This window comes from Taudactylus pleione, unplaced genomic scaffold (assembly GCF_031769625.1).
Source record: "Taudactylus pleione unplaced genomic scaffold, aTauple2 ptg000828l, whole genome shotgun sequence".
NCBI classification, from domain to species: domain Eukaryota; kingdom Metazoa; phylum Chordata; class Amphibia; order Anura; family Myobatrachidae; genus Taudactylus; species Taudactylus pleione.
Window position 1 is genome coordinate 3,070,216 of NW_028285230.1, and position 19,025 is coordinate 3,089,240.

At 45.7% G+C, this 19,025-nt stretch overlaps 1 protein-coding gene across 1 annotated transcript in view; it reads left to right on the forward strand.

The window, feature by feature from the left end:
- BCAR1 (BCAR1 scaffold protein, Cas family member) overlaps positions 1 to 19,025 on the forward strand; it is a 134,219-nt gene that overhangs the window by 31,185 nt on the left and 84,009 nt on the right. The window lies entirely within an intron of this gene.

Sequence of the window (19,025 nt, forward strand, 5' to 3'; positions counted from 1 at the left end):
TTTGGGAACCACTGACCTATACAGTGGTATTATCACTTCTTTCTTTCTGCTACTGATGATTCCTCTCCCTATGCAACCAAGCATCTGACGTGCCTTCCTCATTGCTTTGTTACAATGTTTGCTTGCCTTTAATGGTGCATACACACGGTCAGATTTTTCCTTCAGATCTGAACGATAACGATTTAAAAATCGTTCAGTCATTCATATCTGAAGGAAAATCTGACATATCTGACATGCCTGAACGATGGGCGATGAACGATGAACGATGCGCGTTCCCGTTTGTCAGATAACGATATCTGACATCTGATGTGTTTGCAGTCAGACTTGGACGATTCCATTCATTTTAATGCAGTCAAAAATCGTTCAATCGTTCAAATCGTTCAAAATGTTTGTTAAATCGTTCAATCGTTCATCTGACAAATCTGACCGTGTGTATGCTCCATAAGTCACCTGAAATAGTGACTCCTAGATCCCTTTCCTCCTCAGTACTTTCCAGTATAGTGCCATTAATACTATATGTAGCCTTTGGATTTTTTGGTGACGTGATGAAGGAAAGGAGGACGTTGAGGGGGTTGCAATGAAATAATTGGTAGTTATGTTACTGCATGTACTATGCTGAATGGCTTCATTAGAATAGTCCTGTGTCATTTTAAATTTGTATATAAACATATCTGCAAGGGTGTTTGTGGCACTGTGTTCTTCCTCTCTTGTTTTCCCTGCTCCATATTCACAGTCAGAATCCATACTGTGCGCTCTGTTTATTAAACGTCAAAAAGTACTATGGGCCTTATTCATTAACGAGTTATATTCTTGTTATCACTCGTTACCAATGACAGTTAGGAGCTGATTGGTTGATATGTTACCTCCGTTCACTTAGTAAATAGACCCCAGCTGGTGTCATTCGCTGATATAGTTTAGAGAAGTCTTTATTAAGGATCCCAGCATTGCAAGATCCACCGTAACCCTTCTTCTGTTGTCGCCATCTCAGGAAAATCACTGCGCACAGTCTGGGTCACGCATGTAAATATCCCCTGTGATTGGCTTGGCAAAGTGGGTTAGTTAACTCTTACCACTCAGTAGAGCCGTAACTAGACTTTTTGGTACCCTGTGCCAAAAATATAATTGTCGTCCCCCCTATTTTTTTAATAGGGACATAACGCACTCGAAAAAGGGCCATGGCCTCATGGGGAAGGGCCAGGGAAGAGATAGGGGAGGCCAGGAGATGCTAAGAGGAAGCTGCAAGTGAGAATGATAATAAACAGAAAGTTGACAGGCCCAAACAGCACCCCCTGCCCTGCGGTGCCCTGTGCCATGGCGAAGGTACGGCCCTGTCACTCAGAGCCAGTATTGCTGGTGCAGCCCGAGTATTTAAACGCAGTTAATGTCACCATGCGCTCTGCCGCGCCTATTAGATTATGTGAATAGCGTCATCAAGTCGCCTCTTCTAGACTGTACAAAGGTTTGAAAAGTAGGCGAGTATGGATCATGACCACGGCTTACGCATTACAAAAAGCTACACACACGCATTACTACATTGAGTGAATTCAAGGATGACGGTTTGTAGATTTGAATGCATCAAATATCATTATAATATTGGGTAGAGTATTATATAATCTAATATGCTACCAGCAACAGACATACGGAAAAGGAGACGCTGGAATGTGATTGAATGATCAGTGCTTGTGGTCAGTCTTGATCTCTTTGTGATTCTACCAAAGAAATTGCAAACATACTTCTCCCTGGAGGTGCATTTGGAGGTGGGTGCTGAATGTGGTGAGTGCGTCTGATATCTGTTGATGGTAAGTGTATCCCGACAGTGTGTGTTAATCAGTGAGAAGTACAGTGGCTGTCAGAAGCCTCTTGTGAATGTGAAAGAAGCAAATAAATAATTGTGTCTAGTGCAAGCACTAAACAGGAATGTCGCAGCTGCATGATAAGGCAATTAAATAGGGATATAGGGGCATATGTATCAAAACTTGATGTGAGGTAAAATTGTGAGATATATATCACCAATCAGCTCCAAACTATCATTTCTTAAACACAGCCTGCAAAATGTAAGTTAGAAGCTGATTGGTTGGTGATATATATCTCACAATTTTACCTCACATCAAGCTTTGATACATATGCCCCATATACTGTATTACATGGGAAATAGAACGTAAGTGTGGGAGGGAAGAAGAAGGCGCATAAAGAAACTAATAGCAGCCAAGAGACTAGTGGGCTTATATTTTGATTTTCTGTAATATCAGGTACTCAGCCCCAGCAGTCACCAAACTTGGTTGGGCTTCGTTAGTAAATCCGTACTTAATAAAAAAGCATGCATTGTTTGCAGAGGGCTTTTTCCGTTTCCTCTCAATGGGGCGTATTCATGTAAGCTTGGAGAGAGATAAAATTACCAACCAATCAGTTCCTAACTGTCTCTTTTACAGGCTGTGTTTGAAAAATGACAGTTAGGAGCTGATTAGTTGGAACTTTGGGGTCTATTTACTAAGCCTTGGATGGAGAGAACGTGAACGGAGATAAAGTACCAGCCAACCAGCTCCTAACTGTCATTTTTCAAACACAGCCTGTGACATGGCAGTTAGGAGCTATCTCTATTCAGTTTATCCCCATCCAAGGCTTAGTAAATAGACCCTTTTATCTTTCACAATTTTATCTCTCTCCAAGCTTTCATGAATGCCCCCGCAATGTCCTTTCGGCCACTGTACATATTAAATTATCTAATGAAAACGTTACATGCTGAAATCTCCACAAACATAATAGTTTTGTGGAAAATTGCAGCAGATTCATTCTATTTTCTCGAATGTACGAAACCAGATTTTATGGATGAATTTGCTTGCCTTGGGTCAGAAGTTGCTGAGACTGGGAGAGCAGCCAAACGTCTCCTCCGTCCCTTCAGGCAGGGACGTAATCTATAGGGGACGCTTGTTCCTGGTGCAGTGGAAATAAAACAATAAGCATTATAATACCCCTTTCTGGCAGAGAATTGGTTACTGTGCTGTGCTGGATACCAGGACCGACCCTAACCCCTCTCTGACTCACTGTGTCACTGACTCAGGGCCAGCTGGAGACTAAGCAAGACCAGGCCTGATGTCTTAGTGCATTCCTGAGCTGATCATCATCACACATTAAAAGAATTCCAACATAGGACAACAATAGGGCAGCGTCCTTCAAGGAGACCTGTATCACAGGCAGCAGCGTTAATGAGCACTATAGAAGTGTGATGCCTTCGGCTGCCACTGACCACAAGTAAACAAGGGGCTGCCAAAATCCTTAGCTGAAAGCTCTGCTTGTAACTATTTAACATGATGTTATATGCACAAGTCCCTGTTACATATTATACCTGCAGCAAGCAGAGTCTGAGTTTTCCAGCATGTGTAAGGTTACTACCACGCTGACAAAAATGGGACTAGGTGCCAAAGTTATATCTCGGTCAGAGTCATAACTGAGGTAAGACAGTCAGTATTTCTTTCTGTAAAGAAAAAAGAAATCATTCCAAAAGCAAAATATGACTTATTACAATGTTATTTTTCCTATGGTTATTTTTAAGTAACAAAAATAAGTGAGATCCTGTGTTTTTGGGCCTGATTCAGACCCACTCGCGAGCGGCTGTCCGCTCGCAAGTGGGTCGATGTTATGCACTGAGCATGCGCACGACGGAGGGAGCTCCGTCGTGCGCATGCGCCAGACGCGACGAGCGAAGGAAAGTCCTTCGCTCGTTGTGTCCGATCAAAGGGGGCGTGCTGTCAATGTTGATTGACAGCACGCCCCCTTTGGTGGGCGTGCCGGGGGCGTGCCTCCCTGACGGGGGCGTTCCCACGGGAACGCCTCCCGTCAGAAGCCGGCCCACTGACATCACTAGTGATGTCAGTGGGAGTGATTTTGGCTCTGATAGAGCCAAAATCACTCCGGAGCTTGCGGTTGAAAACCTCAACCGCAGGCTCCGGCTCGCAATTTCGATGGTCGCGATGGTCTCGACCATCGCGGCCATCACAAAGCACGCTCGTATAGCCTGTGGGTGGTGACCCACAGCTATACGAGCGTCCAGGAGGACGCTCCATGAAAATGGAGCCCGGCCCTCATTCAGAGCGTGCGCTCTGCTCAGAGCGTACGGCTCTGAATGAGGGCCTTTGTCAGACTGCTTCAGTTTCCCCAAGTTTCGTAATAATATGGCCACTGGGTGGTACTGTTCTGTTGTTACCCCTAGATAGCTGTCCGTTTCACGGCTACAGACAATGCAGCACTGCGGCTCACACTAAGGTGCATATTTACTAATTATTGGGTTTCTTGTCGCACTATTCGCAGCAATAAGAAATTCCCATTCCCCTGTATGTACTAAAAGTCACATGCAGAGACAGGGGATCCGAAAGGAGCCCGTCCCTGTCATGTGTAAAGAAGGGAAATGGCAATCGTTTCCCTTTTATATTGGGAGCTGGGGCCGTCCTGCGTATGAGTGGTCAGCGGACCACGCATGTCTGGCGATCATTGCCGGGAAGGGTCCCAGGGGGAACCATCTCCCTGTATAGAGTTATGGTGCATACACACGGTCAGATTTGTCAGATCTGTCAGATGAACGAGTTGAACGATTTTACCAAAGATTTGAACGATTGAACAATTTTTTACTGAATTAAAATGAATGGAATCGTCCAAGTCTGACTGCAAACACATCAGATGTCAGATATCGTTATCTGACCATCGGGATCACGCATCGTTCAAACCGTTCATCTGACAGATCTGTCAGATGTGTCAGATTTTCCTTCAGATATGAACGATTGAACGATTTTTTAAAATCGTTATCGTTCAGATCTGAAGAAAAATCTGACCGTGTGTATGCACCATTACTCTATCGGGGCCAAGCTTGGTAAATCTGACATAGAAACCTATTGGAGCTGCGGCTGCTGTCGAAAAAGGAGGGACCTCAGCAGATATCTTCATACATTCGGGGGACCCTTCATATTTGCGTGTATCTCCCGAAATCGTGCGTTTTCAGGGGTATATCCTGCAAATATTATATGATAAATAGGCCCCTAAATGTAGAATGACCTAGCCCGAAAATGACTGCTGTGTCATTTATTTTATAGCCCCGGTTTATTACAATCATTTACAAAATGCTTGGGACCAGGGGTATTTTGGATATCAGAATATTCCGTATTTTGGAATATTTGCATACCATAATGAAATATCTTAGGAATGGGACCCACATATACACACAGAATGCAGTTATGTGTTATATACACCTTATACACACAGCCTGAATACAATATTTTTAAGAATTTTGTGCATCAAAAAAAGTTTGTGTACATACATGAAATTCATTTATGTTTCATATACACCCTATACACACAGCCTGAAGGTTTTTTTTTACTATATTTTAATAATTTCGTTCTTTAAACAAAGTTTGTGCACATTGACCCATCAGAAAGCAAAGGTTTCACTTTCTCAGTCATGCTAAAAATATTCAGTATTTTGGAATATTTGGATATGGGAGACTCAACCTATAGTTGCACCATTCTTCTTTTTTTTTTTACTCCCAGTGTTCTAGTACCCCAAAAGAGATTGTTCCCATTAGAATGTATCTGACAATATGGGGGATTTAAAACACCCACTTGGGGGCCCTGATCTACAAGTTGAGCTCCATGAAAATACCGTACTTAATAGGGAAGTGTATATAAAATCTAATTTTAATGTTCTGTAAAATTACATATAATTGAATTTAATAGCATGCAATCATTTCCCTTTTATTTGTATTGTTTTTTATTTTTGTATTGTTTTGTATGAGTGCAAAGGTTATTCTAACCTTGCAGGTTTCCACAGAAAGAATTGGTCCAATGGATAAAGGGTAAATTTACCAAGAAGAGTTTTAATGTTTAGTTTGCACATCTAATGTGGCATTCGGTATGAAATACCGGCTGACGCATTGCCGGCAGTTCGATTCCCGGCAGCGTCAGCCCGACAGATGCAGAGATCCCGGCAGCGGCAGCCCGACAGCGCTGGAAATCACGATCGTCCCTAGGTAAGTACAAACTAACCTAACCACCCCCTTCCCCGCTGCCTAAATCTAAGTCCCCCGGGGGGTGCCTAACCCTAACCTCCCTCCGGGGATGACTAACCCTAACCTCCCCTTCCCCTAGCCTACCCCAAAATCCCCCCCGAGTGCCCTAAGCCGATGTTTATTATTTCTTATGATGAATCGTGTGTTTATTATATTCCGACTAATGTCATACTGAAAGTGCATCTGGGTCCTTTTAAAGAGGGCCTACGTAACGGTGTGGTATGACATGTCGCCATTCAGAATGTCTGCGCCAGAATGTCAACGCGATCATTAGGTCGACAATCAATAAGTAGACCTGTATTAAGGTGGATATGGTTAAAGTGTCCACATTGTGAACGTGTCGACAGTTTTAACTATGTCAACCTAAATGCCTGTCTACATATTGATTGTCGACCTAATGACGTGTCGACATTCTGACTGTCAAACCTTGTACAAATTTTTTGTTTAAATGTATTGGATATTTCAGAGCAGTGACAGGGAGGTGGTTTAGTGGACGCACGTAGATGGGAGTGTCGCGGGTGCGTCGCTCTTAGTAGTTCCGTGAAGAGACCCAGCATCAGACGGAGACGTTACGATGGCACGACCAATGGTGCTTCTAAAGATGCTCAAAGTGGGTGTCTCAGTCCTTGCGCGTGCAGACGCACAGGGAGGGGCTTGCAGAAGCATTTGCATAAAGTCGCATAAGCAATACTGGCAAAAGACGTAGACACCATGCTGCAGCGTCCATGTCAGGATCAGGCCCAAATACCAGAATGTATGGAATGAAACATCGCCATGCTAATACACATTCAGAATGGCGTGATATTTCTACGCTTTCCAGGTGTAAAAATCGGGATCGCGGAATCAAATCTGGCATTTCGGAATAATGCGGTTTAACCTTTAGTAAATCACATAGGGAAGATTTATCAGACTGCCTGAAGATAATGAGTGGAGAAGTATCCTATACTAGCAACCAATCAGATTCTGGCTACCATTTATCCAGTGCGTTCTATAAAATTATAGCTACGATCTGATTGGTTGCTAAGGGCAACACCTCCACTTTTCCTCTTTAGAAGGTTTGATAAATCTCCGTCCCGTAAAAAAAAGAACCAATCGGCATTAAGTGTGGTTTGCGTGCGCCTCTGAATTAGGCCCTAGATCTTGCAATATTTGGCAGTGGAGAACGAGACCCCTTCCAGATAAACATAGAGGCCAAATAATCCTACAATGTATTGTGTACTTTTGGTTGATGGCTCACGCTGCCGTGGCAGCAATCTTGCTTTACTCAGTACAAGGGTTCTACAACATGCTTGGCCCGCCTGTGGCTTCCCAGCTATTGTGAAACTACAAGTCCCAGCATGCTTTAGCAGCTGATCGGTGGCAGGTTATGCTGGGACTTGTAGTTTCACAACAGCTGGAGAGCCACAGGTTGGCCAGGCCTGCTTTGCAACCTATGGACCTCATTCAGAGCCGCTCGCATGCGCTGTGCGCTCGCAAGCGGCCCGATGGTATGTGAACGTGCATGCGCACGCTTCGTTCTGCGCGTGCGTGAACTACTCTGTGCGATCGCAAACTGCTCGCTCGCACAGCAAAGACAGCCCAGTGAAATGAGTGACCGGAGCGGCCATTTGTGGGTGGTAACAGGGGCAGGACACTAATAACGGGGGAGTGGAGGTGCGAACGCAGGCGTGCCTGAGTGTCCCAATGCCGTTTCAAAGGCGTGCATAATTAACAGGCAGTGTCATAGTACACGTCACATGCCTGTTTTTTTACACTGAAGTCCTCGCAGTGCTTGCGGTAAGGTAAGGCAACCACAAGCGCTGCGATCGCTTCCGATCATGCTCGATGTACCAATGTTTTTAAACACTTCCTGGAGATGACGTGCGCTAGAGGGCGTCTCTACATACGCTATTGAGTGTCTGCATACACAGAGCGATCGCTCGCACAGCCAAAGTGGGCGTGCTAATGCCTTTACAAGCGAGCGCCTGCCATGGCGTCACTTTGCCGAATTTGCATACGCTGGAAGCGAGCGGCTCTGAATGAGCTCCTATGTGTTTTATTTTTTCAAAACTATTTCATTTTAATGCAACAGAAAGCTCTTAAACATAAAAGCATCATGAACTAGGACGGGGAGCATTTCCTGTGTACTTTATAAAGACTAGCGTGTGTCCTCTGCCCATAAACATTCTTCACAAGTGATTCATACAATTGAACAATGGGCAAATTCTAGATCCTTTGCTAACTATGTGATTCATGGACAGTCCAACATAGTCCAATCCTTAACTTCCTAGTGATCAAGGTTAAAAAAGGGAGTTTTTAAAATATTTTTTTCTCAAAAGAAAAATGAGGGAGACGTATTTTCTGAAGAATGTGATCATTTGTCTTTTCTATAGCAGCGACCACTCCGCCGGGCCTAGAGAAAATACAGAGATCCTCTTAGCTGCTGCTCTTTGGGCTCTGCGCCCTGTAACACTGTGTGTGTGAGACTGGAATGTCTGGACATAACTACAGCTGCTGAGTGCCCTCTGGATCGCTGTATTTGGAGTCAGGCATAGAAGCTTTGGCACCACATGAAACAAGCGCCAAAAGGCATCTGAGAATGTGGCGCTGCTGGCTGCAGAATTGAGGGAAGGCTGGACCGGATGTCCCTTTTAGATTGTAAGCTGATTGAGCAGGCATCTCATTCCTGACGTTTTATGTGTGGTCGTATTTTCACCCGTCTGCAGAACGGTACGCATTTTTGCGGTCGGATTGCCCGACACGGGCACTTGGTTTCAGAGCCGTCATCACCAGTGAGCACTGAAACCAGCTCTATCCACGGTGCTAAAGATTCATATGGAAATAGGCGTATTTACACGTGCGCACAAATCTGCCTAGCCCGCAATTCCATCAACACGCCAGCTCTGTACTTCTCTGAATTTTGCCGCCATGCACACACCTCGTCACCACCAAGTTCATACTTTCCTGTAGCCAGGTGGCTCCTAAAAACCCGGATGGCAAGTCTCCCAGCGTGCGCCCCGCGTCTGCATCCCCCCGCCTTCTTCCCGCACTCTCCCTACAGCGTGCACTTTCCTCCCCGCAGCTGCCGACTTATACAATACAAATGGACAGTATAGGTGCATACACACTAGACGATATGCTCCCTGAGCGATATCGTCTAGTGTGTCCCCGGCAGGCTGTGCTCAATGTCGTTCATGACATTGAGCACAGCCGCTGAACGATATCATTAGCGATATCGTTCAGCGCCGGGCTCTCTCCCCCATTCCCTGACATGCAGCAACCTGACGAGGTCGTCAGGTTGGCCTGCATGTCAGCCCGATGAACGAGGATGACGAACGACCCGCGGGAACGCGCGTCGTCGTCATCGTTCATCTTTTTTGTGTTAAAAATGGACGATAAAGTGGACGACTGAACGATAACGATATCGTTATCGTTCAGTCGTCCACTTTAATCGCCCAGTGTGTACGCACCATAAGGGGGGAGCCGATGACGCGATTCACGATGAATCTCGTCACCGTGGCCCCACCCCCTGCTTCACAATGCCGGTAATTACAGCACTGTGTAGTGGGGCCGAGACGACGCGATTGTGCAGTCACGCCCCCGCTCTGCCCCCAAACTAGCATCACGTCCACCGCTGTTCTCCCGGTGGAGGCAACCAGGTTGTCGGCAAGTATATCCAAGTTATGCCCCTTTAGCCCCAAGTGGAGCTAAGACTGGGTTGCGTATGACTCCGCATCACCCGAACTTAGATCTAAATATGCAAAACGCAAGTTACGACCGCAAGACCGACTTGTGCTAAACTCCACATCAGCCCCCTGTGTGTATTACATACTGTGCTGGGGAAGATGTTAGAGCTTTATAACTAAAATATAATAGCATTCAGCTCCACTACAAGGAACTATTTAGCCAGTATACACAATGTACTTGTTCTGGTGCTGTCATTTGTTTGCTTAGTCACGGATGTGACGTGACACGTCCTCATGTACTATATAGCAGATGACACTCCTGCCCAGCACTGACTAACCTAACACTGGGTACACAAAAATGAGTGATACAGTCCTTTATTGCACAGATTGAAGACAGTGCTTTGTGTGAAGCACCGGTGTACAGCAGCGTGTGGCCGGGTACAGCTTCCTAGCTGTTATATATTAGTGGGTCTTCTTCAGAGCATTCAACAAAAGAAAAATAATTTATTATGCATCTATAGTTGATAAAAATCAGTTCTCTGGCTTGTGCAATGCTAATACAAAGCAACAGATAGCCTGCGGCAAATAGGAGTGATATTCTCAGAGCAACTGCAGGTAGAGTGTCCCTAATGCAGCCCACACAAACAGACCTGTCATACTGTTAGATATTATCCAAGTATTGTGACATTAGGGAAGGATGAGCTGCCAGCGGGGACAGAGGGCCTAATTCACAGGTGTACTCTCATGCAAGTGCTGCTGAGATTTCGCACGGGATGCAGCTGAAATAATAGGCTAATGTTTCCCAAGCTTACCCGAGTATAGGCAGCCCAAGTGCTGCCTTCTCATATCCTTCTGACGTCACGCACCAGCGTAAACATCGGTAACATCGACGCAGGTCAGGTAGAATGCAACATATGCGGCAAGTCTGACCTGTCTCAGACAGTGCAACTCTCCTGACACTCAGGGAGCTGTTATGCTGCGAAGGAGATGGCAATAGCTAGTTTATGCACTCCCATGAAACGGCGTTTAAGCGGTCAGACACGCCTAACCACACCCCCGTTACCCCTCCCAGACGATGACTACCTGTCACTCACTTAGCGAAGCAATCCTCTGTGAGAGCGCAATCGCAAAACATTCGCTGCGCGTGCGCAGTGGGGCTCATATGCAGGCGCAGTGGCTAACAATCGCTCAAAATATCGGCACTGCGTACATCTCTGGAATCAGGCCCAGAGTCAGCCTATGGCGTGAAGGATTTCAAGGTACTGTAGCTTGGCTTTTCATAAGATGAGTTTCAGTGGGTTCTCACTTTGTGTAAAATGATACATGTAGAAATAAGATACTGGGGCCTATTAAGGCCAAATCATGTGGAAATGGCTGTTTGAGGCAGTTTTTCAGTTTCGGGGCAGTTTAACAAAGGCAGGACACAGGAGATGTATTTACTAATTTATCAGGTCAGCAAGCTTATCAAACCCTCCCTCCTCCCCCCCCCTGCTCATCCCAAGATTCCTCACCAGCAACCTATACTTGAATGTGTACGGCACGTAAGTAAAGCTGCATACAGCTGCATACACACGGTACGATCTGTACCACCAATGACTTGAAAGATATATTTCAGTGAAGTTCTTCTGCCAGATCTCTGAACAGGCAAAGTTGACGATATTGTGCAAGTCAGCATGCATGTACGGACATCATAGATCTCGTTATCGTTCATGAGGGAACACGCATCGTTGGTTGTTCACTGCATGAAAATGAACGATATATCGTTGAACGATATCGTTATCGTTCATATCGTTTATAGATATCGTACCGTGTGTACACACCTTACGTCAGGTCCGAAATGCAATTGTAAAGTGCAGGGGAATTTGCTGCCTATTTAGTAAATGTTAATAAACAACTTGCTATAAGCTATCACTTTACTACTTATTCCTTTCCAAGAAGAACTGTTATTGGAGCCACTGTCCCGCAAGAGAATTTTAACATGTAACCCCGGAAATTAAGTCATACTTTGCCTACTTTGAAAGTCTCTTCTGGCTGCTTTAAGGGGCGGGACGGACTGTCACATCATTAGGCCCCGCCCCTATCAAGGCAAAATGCAGCGAATTGCAGGTCCGGGAAGGGAAAAGGCGGAGCTAAAAGGATGCATCATTTTAGTCCCGGCCCTTCCCTACGGACTGGCGATTCCCGGTATTATCTTCCCATCCTGCCCACTGCAATAGGGAGTGTGCGGGATGCGGGAGATCCAGCCACTGTTTCGGGGGTGTGGGGGACTCCCTGAAATATTGGAAACCTCCCGTACTTTCCGGGAGAGTATGCAAGTATGAATTAAATGCTTATTGCTGCAATAGGCAATGATACTTTTCAGGGCTAAATTGCAAAATGTCGTAAATAGACCCCAATGTGCATAAAGAATAGTTATTTTTAGAACCGATCTGTTTCTCTAGTACCAGCATATTATGCAGTGCTGTACAATTAGGGAGGAACATGAACATATAACTTAATAGTACAGTAATAGCTTGCTCCATAGAATTTACAATCTGAATTTTTGCGGTTACTAATGAGTGAGAGCTGCCATACTTACTGCGGATCCCAGTGGAACAGTGCCGTATTAGCATGAAAATCCTAGACTGCTTGTGTAGCATCATCCAGAAACACTGTTCTCTCAAGCAGGAATTGAAGCATTGAAAGTTATACACACACTATATATATTTTCTTTGTACGCGCCCCTTTAAACTGAGGCTTCCTGGTTTAAGTAAATTATATGTTTTATTATAACTGTAATTGGCTTTAGATGTCATTTTTTGGAATATTAGCATTTTGTTTTCAACTGGAACCTTAGGCCGGGTACACATATAAACAACCAGCATTTGTGCAGATGGACGGGGCGATTACCCTTCACCCCAGACCAGCGGAAATTGCTGATACACACTGAGCGTTGTTATGAACGATACCTTGTTTCGTTGCGGCGTGGGCAACCAGAAGATATCATATTACGACCCGCACAATCCTGCGTACACACCAGACGATTTTGACGTTCCAATATGATATATCGTCAAGATATCGTTCTGGTGTATACCTGGCCTAAGTCTGAATATTGGGGTGACATATTATGTCTGGTCCATTCCTTACTTGTGTGAAAGCATTCGAAGACATTGGGATTGGTTACTAACGAATCACAGATGTGCAGTCGCACATAGCCAACAATCGGTAATTAACTTTGAGAGAGCAAGGTGTCTGATTGGCTGGAATATGTTACTGGTTATTTGTACTTTGTCAGTAAACAACTGCCAAAGTATTTAATTGTTAATACAAAAGTTCTTTTTTCCGCAGTTATAGACTCTGTGAGGACAAACAATAGATTCTTGCTCCCATAACACAAGAGTGTTTGTGGTCTTCATATGGAAGGAACAGCATGCTTAATTCAATAAACCAACCATTCATGCTCTTCCGGACTCTCTACAGTATAAGGAAGCCAGCGTATGCAGGCCTCCATTGTTTGACTACACACACAGGCCAGCAGCCGACTCCATATGTACAGAAGTGGGAGTTATTCGTGGAATTGAGTTGTGCACGGATCCAGCTGTGAGCCTGCCTGACATCCCACAGTCATACACAGGAAGGATTAGCTCAGCAGACATAATGGAGTGAGATCCTCATTGGTTTACATGCTCTAATTAACCCATCATATTTAGCAATATCAGATAAAAATCTACAGCTTAAGACCCCCATAAATCAGCAATTGATTGCAGCAATCGTGCAATTTGCAATCGATTATGTATAAAAATATTTTCCTTTTTCAATCGATTGCAGAATTACCACAATCGATTGAAAAAGGGAAAGATTTTTATACACAATCGATTGCAAATTGCACGATTGCTGCAATCAATTGCTGATGTATGCGGGCCTTAAGAAGGATATATTGCTCACAAAAAAAGGGACAATTATATTCTGACAATATATATTCCCTCATAGGTAACAGTCCTATTTCCAGCATATTGGTATAATTCAGCCCACAAAATGGCTTCCTCTGACGAGTGAAGACCATAGGTACACTGTAATTCATATCACTATAACTAATTATCACTAAATTGATAGACTGCAATCTCATAGATTTTGGCCCAGTCTCCAACATGGATGGCTTCACTGTGTAGGCATTGAGTAGGACTCTTGCCTCATCCCTCAGTGAAGTCACTATTTGCTAGTGAAGTAAATGACTACATCTACGATGGATTAGGGCAATTCCCTGTTCTGCCAACGGGGTCGGAAATATCAAATTGGGGATTTTTAACAAGCAGAAATTCCCAGACGGATCGCCAATCATCGATGGCCGCTGGTCGGCGGAAATGCGCCTCAGATGAGATTTATCAATCCGTCTTTTTATCGTTTTAGAAAATGTACTTGATAAATGTGCTAAAAGCTGATTGGTTGCTATGGGAAACCTCCACTTTTTCGGAGGCTAAATACATCTCCCCATGAATTCTCATGAGTATTGGTCCTGCCCGCAAAATGGCTGCCTCCATAGTGCAGAGTTTATCTATACATTTTTTTTCTGATATATTTTTTAAGCTTTGAAATCATATTTGCCTATGTTACCCTAATCCTGAGAGACTCGTGAATTTGGGGGAGTTCTCCTTGATTCCCGGGAAATTGGGCAACCCTCGTGGATCCTGGCGGGACCGTGATTATGCAATTCGCTGTGATCATAGCGCTGCCCCCTGCGGGGTAATTTACACAAATCACGAGGCTGCTAAGATGTAAGTTGTACCCAGCTGTTTAGTGGCACTGTCCCAGTTTCCAGACTTACGCCATCCGTTCTGTCATTACCATCCTCTTAGCAGTGAGGTTACCTCACAATCAGGGATAAAATTACAACTTGATTAACTGCTATTTATGCCACAATAATTCATATGTACTGTGAATTAAAGGTACTGTCAAGTAACAGCAAAATATACACCTTTTGCATCTTATTTTACTACATATAATAAAGATAGTTTAATAAACAACTCTCCGGCCAGATTTTTGTGCTTTTGTTAGCATGCATCACTGGTTGGCTACAGTGACAGCACTTTTACGGTACACCGATTGTGAAGAGCTTGAGGTGTGTAGACCTGTCAGCACTACGTAGAGTCACTTAAATTTGTTTAAAATAAATGAAAATCAGTGGTAGGTGACAGTAGCCTGCTGACAACGTGAAGACAAGGGCCTAGATTTACAATGTGGCAGGTTTGACCCCAGAATTTAAAGCAGCAATATTATAAAATACAAAACCAGGTATGTCTTTCATTTAATATTATCGTCGTTTTAAATTTCATGAGCGAATCCACAGAGACTCGATGGCTTGCTGCCGTTTAGTAAATCTAGCGCAAAGATGGCTTCTGTCGCCGTGCTTTGTAGAAAAGATCATTATAGGCGCAATGTTTCTGTGTTTTGCACACAACCAGTGGCGTAACTAGGGTATTTGGAGTCCAGGGCAAATTTGAAAAGGGAGCCCCCCACCACCACCACCCCGATATGTGCGGAAAAAAATGGGCGTGGTCACTTAAAAATGACCCCCAGTAGTGGTCCCCCCAAATGCAGTGCCCTATGTAGTGTTCCCCCTTATGCAGTGCCCCCAGTAGCAGTCCCCACAATGCAGTGCACCCAGTAGTGGTATCCCCTTATGCAGTGCCCTTTATATAGTGCCCCCAGTAGTAGTCCCCCCCCCCTATGCAGTGCCCTTTATATAGTGCCCCCAGCAGTAGTCCCCCCCATGCAGGTTTCCCTGTAGTGGTCCCCCTTATGCAGGCACCCAGTAGTGATCCCCCCTATCTAGTGCCCCCTGTAGTGGTCCCCGCAGTGCCCCTAGCAGTAAGCCCCTTATATAGTGCCCCCAGCAGTAGTCCCCCCCCCCCTCCCATGCAGTGCCCCCAGTAGTGGTCCCCCTGATGAAGGCACCCAGTAGTGACCCCCCCTATCCAGTGGTCCCTGTAGTGGTCCTTCCTGTTATTGCCCCCAGTTGTGGTCCCCCCAGTGCAGTGCCCCTAGTAGTAGACCCCTTTTATAATGCCCCCAGTAGCAGTTCCCCCCACCCAAGTAGTGGTCCCCAGTTGAGGTTCCCCCTCCCGATTAAGTGCCCCCTGTAATAACCCCCCCCAGTAGAGGTCCTCCCAATAATGGTGCCCCCAGTAATAGCCCCCCCCAGTAGAGGTCCTCCTAATAATGGTGCCCCCAGTAATAGCCTCCCCCAGTAGAGGTCCTCCTAATAATGGTGCCCCCCGTAGTAGCCCCCCCGTTGTGCCCCCACCCCAGTAGAGGTTCCCCCAGTGGTAGCCACCCCCGTTGTGCCCCCAGTAGTGCTGACAGGTTTTTAAAAATATATATATAAAAACTTACCTGAATCCACGCTGCTGCTGCTCCTCCAGTCCGCGACGCCGCTCCCGGGCTGACGTGCCCAGCATAATGGGACAGACGTCATGACGTCTGTCCCATTACCCACTGCAGGAGCCGGACGGAAGTCCGGCTCTTGCAGTGAGTGCTGCAGCAGTCAATGAGAGTCTCTCTGACTCTCATTGGCTGCTGTTTAACACACGCATCGCCGCCAGCGCTGGCGGCGATGCGTGTGTTATGCACAGCCTGAGCCCGCCTCCTGGCGCTATTGGGCAAGCGCTCAGGGGGAGGGAACGGGCTCGGGTGTGCAGCACAGGACCGGCGCTGGAAGCCTAGCGCCGGTCCTGTGTAAATGTGTAGCGCTGACCGCACTCATTTCGGTCGGCGCTACACTGGTGGCTAACTATGGCGGGCCGGACCGTGGCCGGCGGCGCCCCCCCGCGCCGCCGGCCCCAGGGCACGTACCCTGCCCGACCTCCCCCTAGTTACGCCACTGCACACAACAACCTGGTTGAATCCTTGTTTCACAGGCTCTCAAACTCCCAAACAGTGCATGTTTTCTAGATCTCCTCACAGAATCGCAAGTGAAATAATTAGCTCCACCTGTGGATCTTTTAAAACTTGTCAGTGAGTAATGAGTACACCTGAGCACCCGCTGGGTGACCTGGAAAACGTGACCTGTGTGGGGTCCTGAGGACCGTTATTTGAGAACCACTGCCGTATTTCATATTTTAAAGACCTGGGTGTAGCTCTATTTGAGATTGTCAGGTACTATCTCAGCATTACACTTACAGCTACAGTTCTACAACAATACGAGATGGTGGTGCAAAGAAAAACCTGCATATTTGTTTTTTTATTCAATTTATGTTATACTTTGAGGAGACGGCCATATTGATCTCTAACAACTTAACTGACTCAAACACCTCTCAGAAGTGAGAGAAACAGCAACCGAGCAGTTACGGTAAAACTCGGCATTGACCAAACATTACTGAGAAATGTTAATGTTTAACAGATCAGTGGACAGGTGACATAGCTGACGGGCTCAGCTGTATTTATAGCACCAATAACATGCGTGTGGTATGTATATAAGCAGTTAGCCGTGTAATAAATACTAACCTGTAAACCTTAAACAGACCCTCATGTTTGGTTTTAGGCCACATATGTGTGCTCCACACTGCATGGAAAAAGAATGAGCTTATTCAATGAGCCTACAATGTATGTAATGCATACTTGCCTACCTTTAATAATCTCTTCCCGGGAGAAGCCCGTAAAAGAAGCAGCAGGGGGCCGACGAGGGCGGGGCCTGTCGATTTGCATAATTAGGCCCCACCCCCTCAGGGTAAAATTGCTGCGATTGGGCAAAATTTACATAAGGGCGGGGCCAAATGCTGTTATTCATGCAGAGTCACGTCTTAATCCCCGCCCCCTTCACGGAGACCCGCGATTGCGGCGGGTATTCTCATTCTGCCCACTTCCTAGTGAATGCGGGAGAAATGCCTAACCTTCCGTGGGTGCGAGGGGTTACCCGAAAAATCGGGAGCCTCCTGCGAAAACCGGGAGGGTAGGCATGTATGATGTAATGCTGGGCATACACTACACAATTATCTGTCAGATATATGTCCAATCTGGCTAGTGGATGCCCAGCATAACCAATGTGGTAGGCTGGGTATGTATGCACGTATACCAGTGTACATGCCAGGATCGTTTAAAAACTAATTATGTGTACGCCATTTAATGATGCACCAATTCTGCATGAAAAATTGCTGTATTTTGTGGGTATATTTAATAATGTGCCTTAAACAGTAATTGTTTGGTGTAGCCCATAGCAACTAATCAGATACCAGTTTTTAGCAGTCTAGCTTCCCTGCTAAAGGTTACAGCATCTCATTGCTTCTTGCATACTTTATGTATAGTACTGGAGTCAGTGGGTTTTTGAATTGAGGTCACCTCTATATTATTCCCAACTTGGATAATTCAAAAAGAAGCAAAGGGCTAAAGGGGCCCATACACCAGCTCCGCAATTCCCTGATCCCACAACGCCAATCTGCTGATCGGTGATCAAAACCAGCTTTGGCTTGATGATCAGTGGGCATCGATGATCGGCGATTCATTGGGGAAATTCTGCATGTTAAAATTCCCTGATTTGCAGATCCTAATCAATGTTTGGTTGGAATTGGGAAAATCAAACATGTTAGATTTCCCCGGATACCCAGACCCATGTGTCAGGGGACCTGGGAATTACGGCAATCAGTCGCATATGTATGGACCCCGTAACATACACTGTGCAGTAGTTCCCTCGCAGTGCGAGTAAATGCGACTATATGCCTCGCCTACTGTACCTCCGGAATCGCAGATTTTTGTTTGCAGCGCCGTAAGGCTGAGTACGCAAATACACAAGTGCGATATCGAACCGCAATGGAGGCAAGTTGTGGTGCCGTTGGCAGAGTTTCCACGGTAACTCGCACCCCACACGGCTAATTGAATTGACCTCTTAGTATTTAACAACTATCTTAGCAACCCATAAGTGAAGATTTATCAAACCTAAAAAGTACAAGTGGAGGTGTTTCCTATAGCTGCAAATCAGATACTAGATCTCATTTTATAGCATGTACTAGATAAGTAGCTACAGTATGATTGGGTGCTATAAGCCACACCTCCACTTGTAAGGTTTGATAATTCTTCCCCTAAAGCTGGGTACACACTACACGATGTGTACCCAGCATGTCATTGCAGGCGACGGGAACCTGCATGCGGCAAGTGCATACACACTTGCCGATGTTGGCTATGACGGGGGTGGGGGGCTACGTGTCATGTTGCATTGTGCAGCATGGCATTGTTGGCGACATCCCCCGTCGGTCCTGCAGCTTTGCCGAGATGGGATGTCGCTAGCGAGTGTGCATATCATGGGTACACACTAGATGATGTATCCGATATGTCGTCCGATC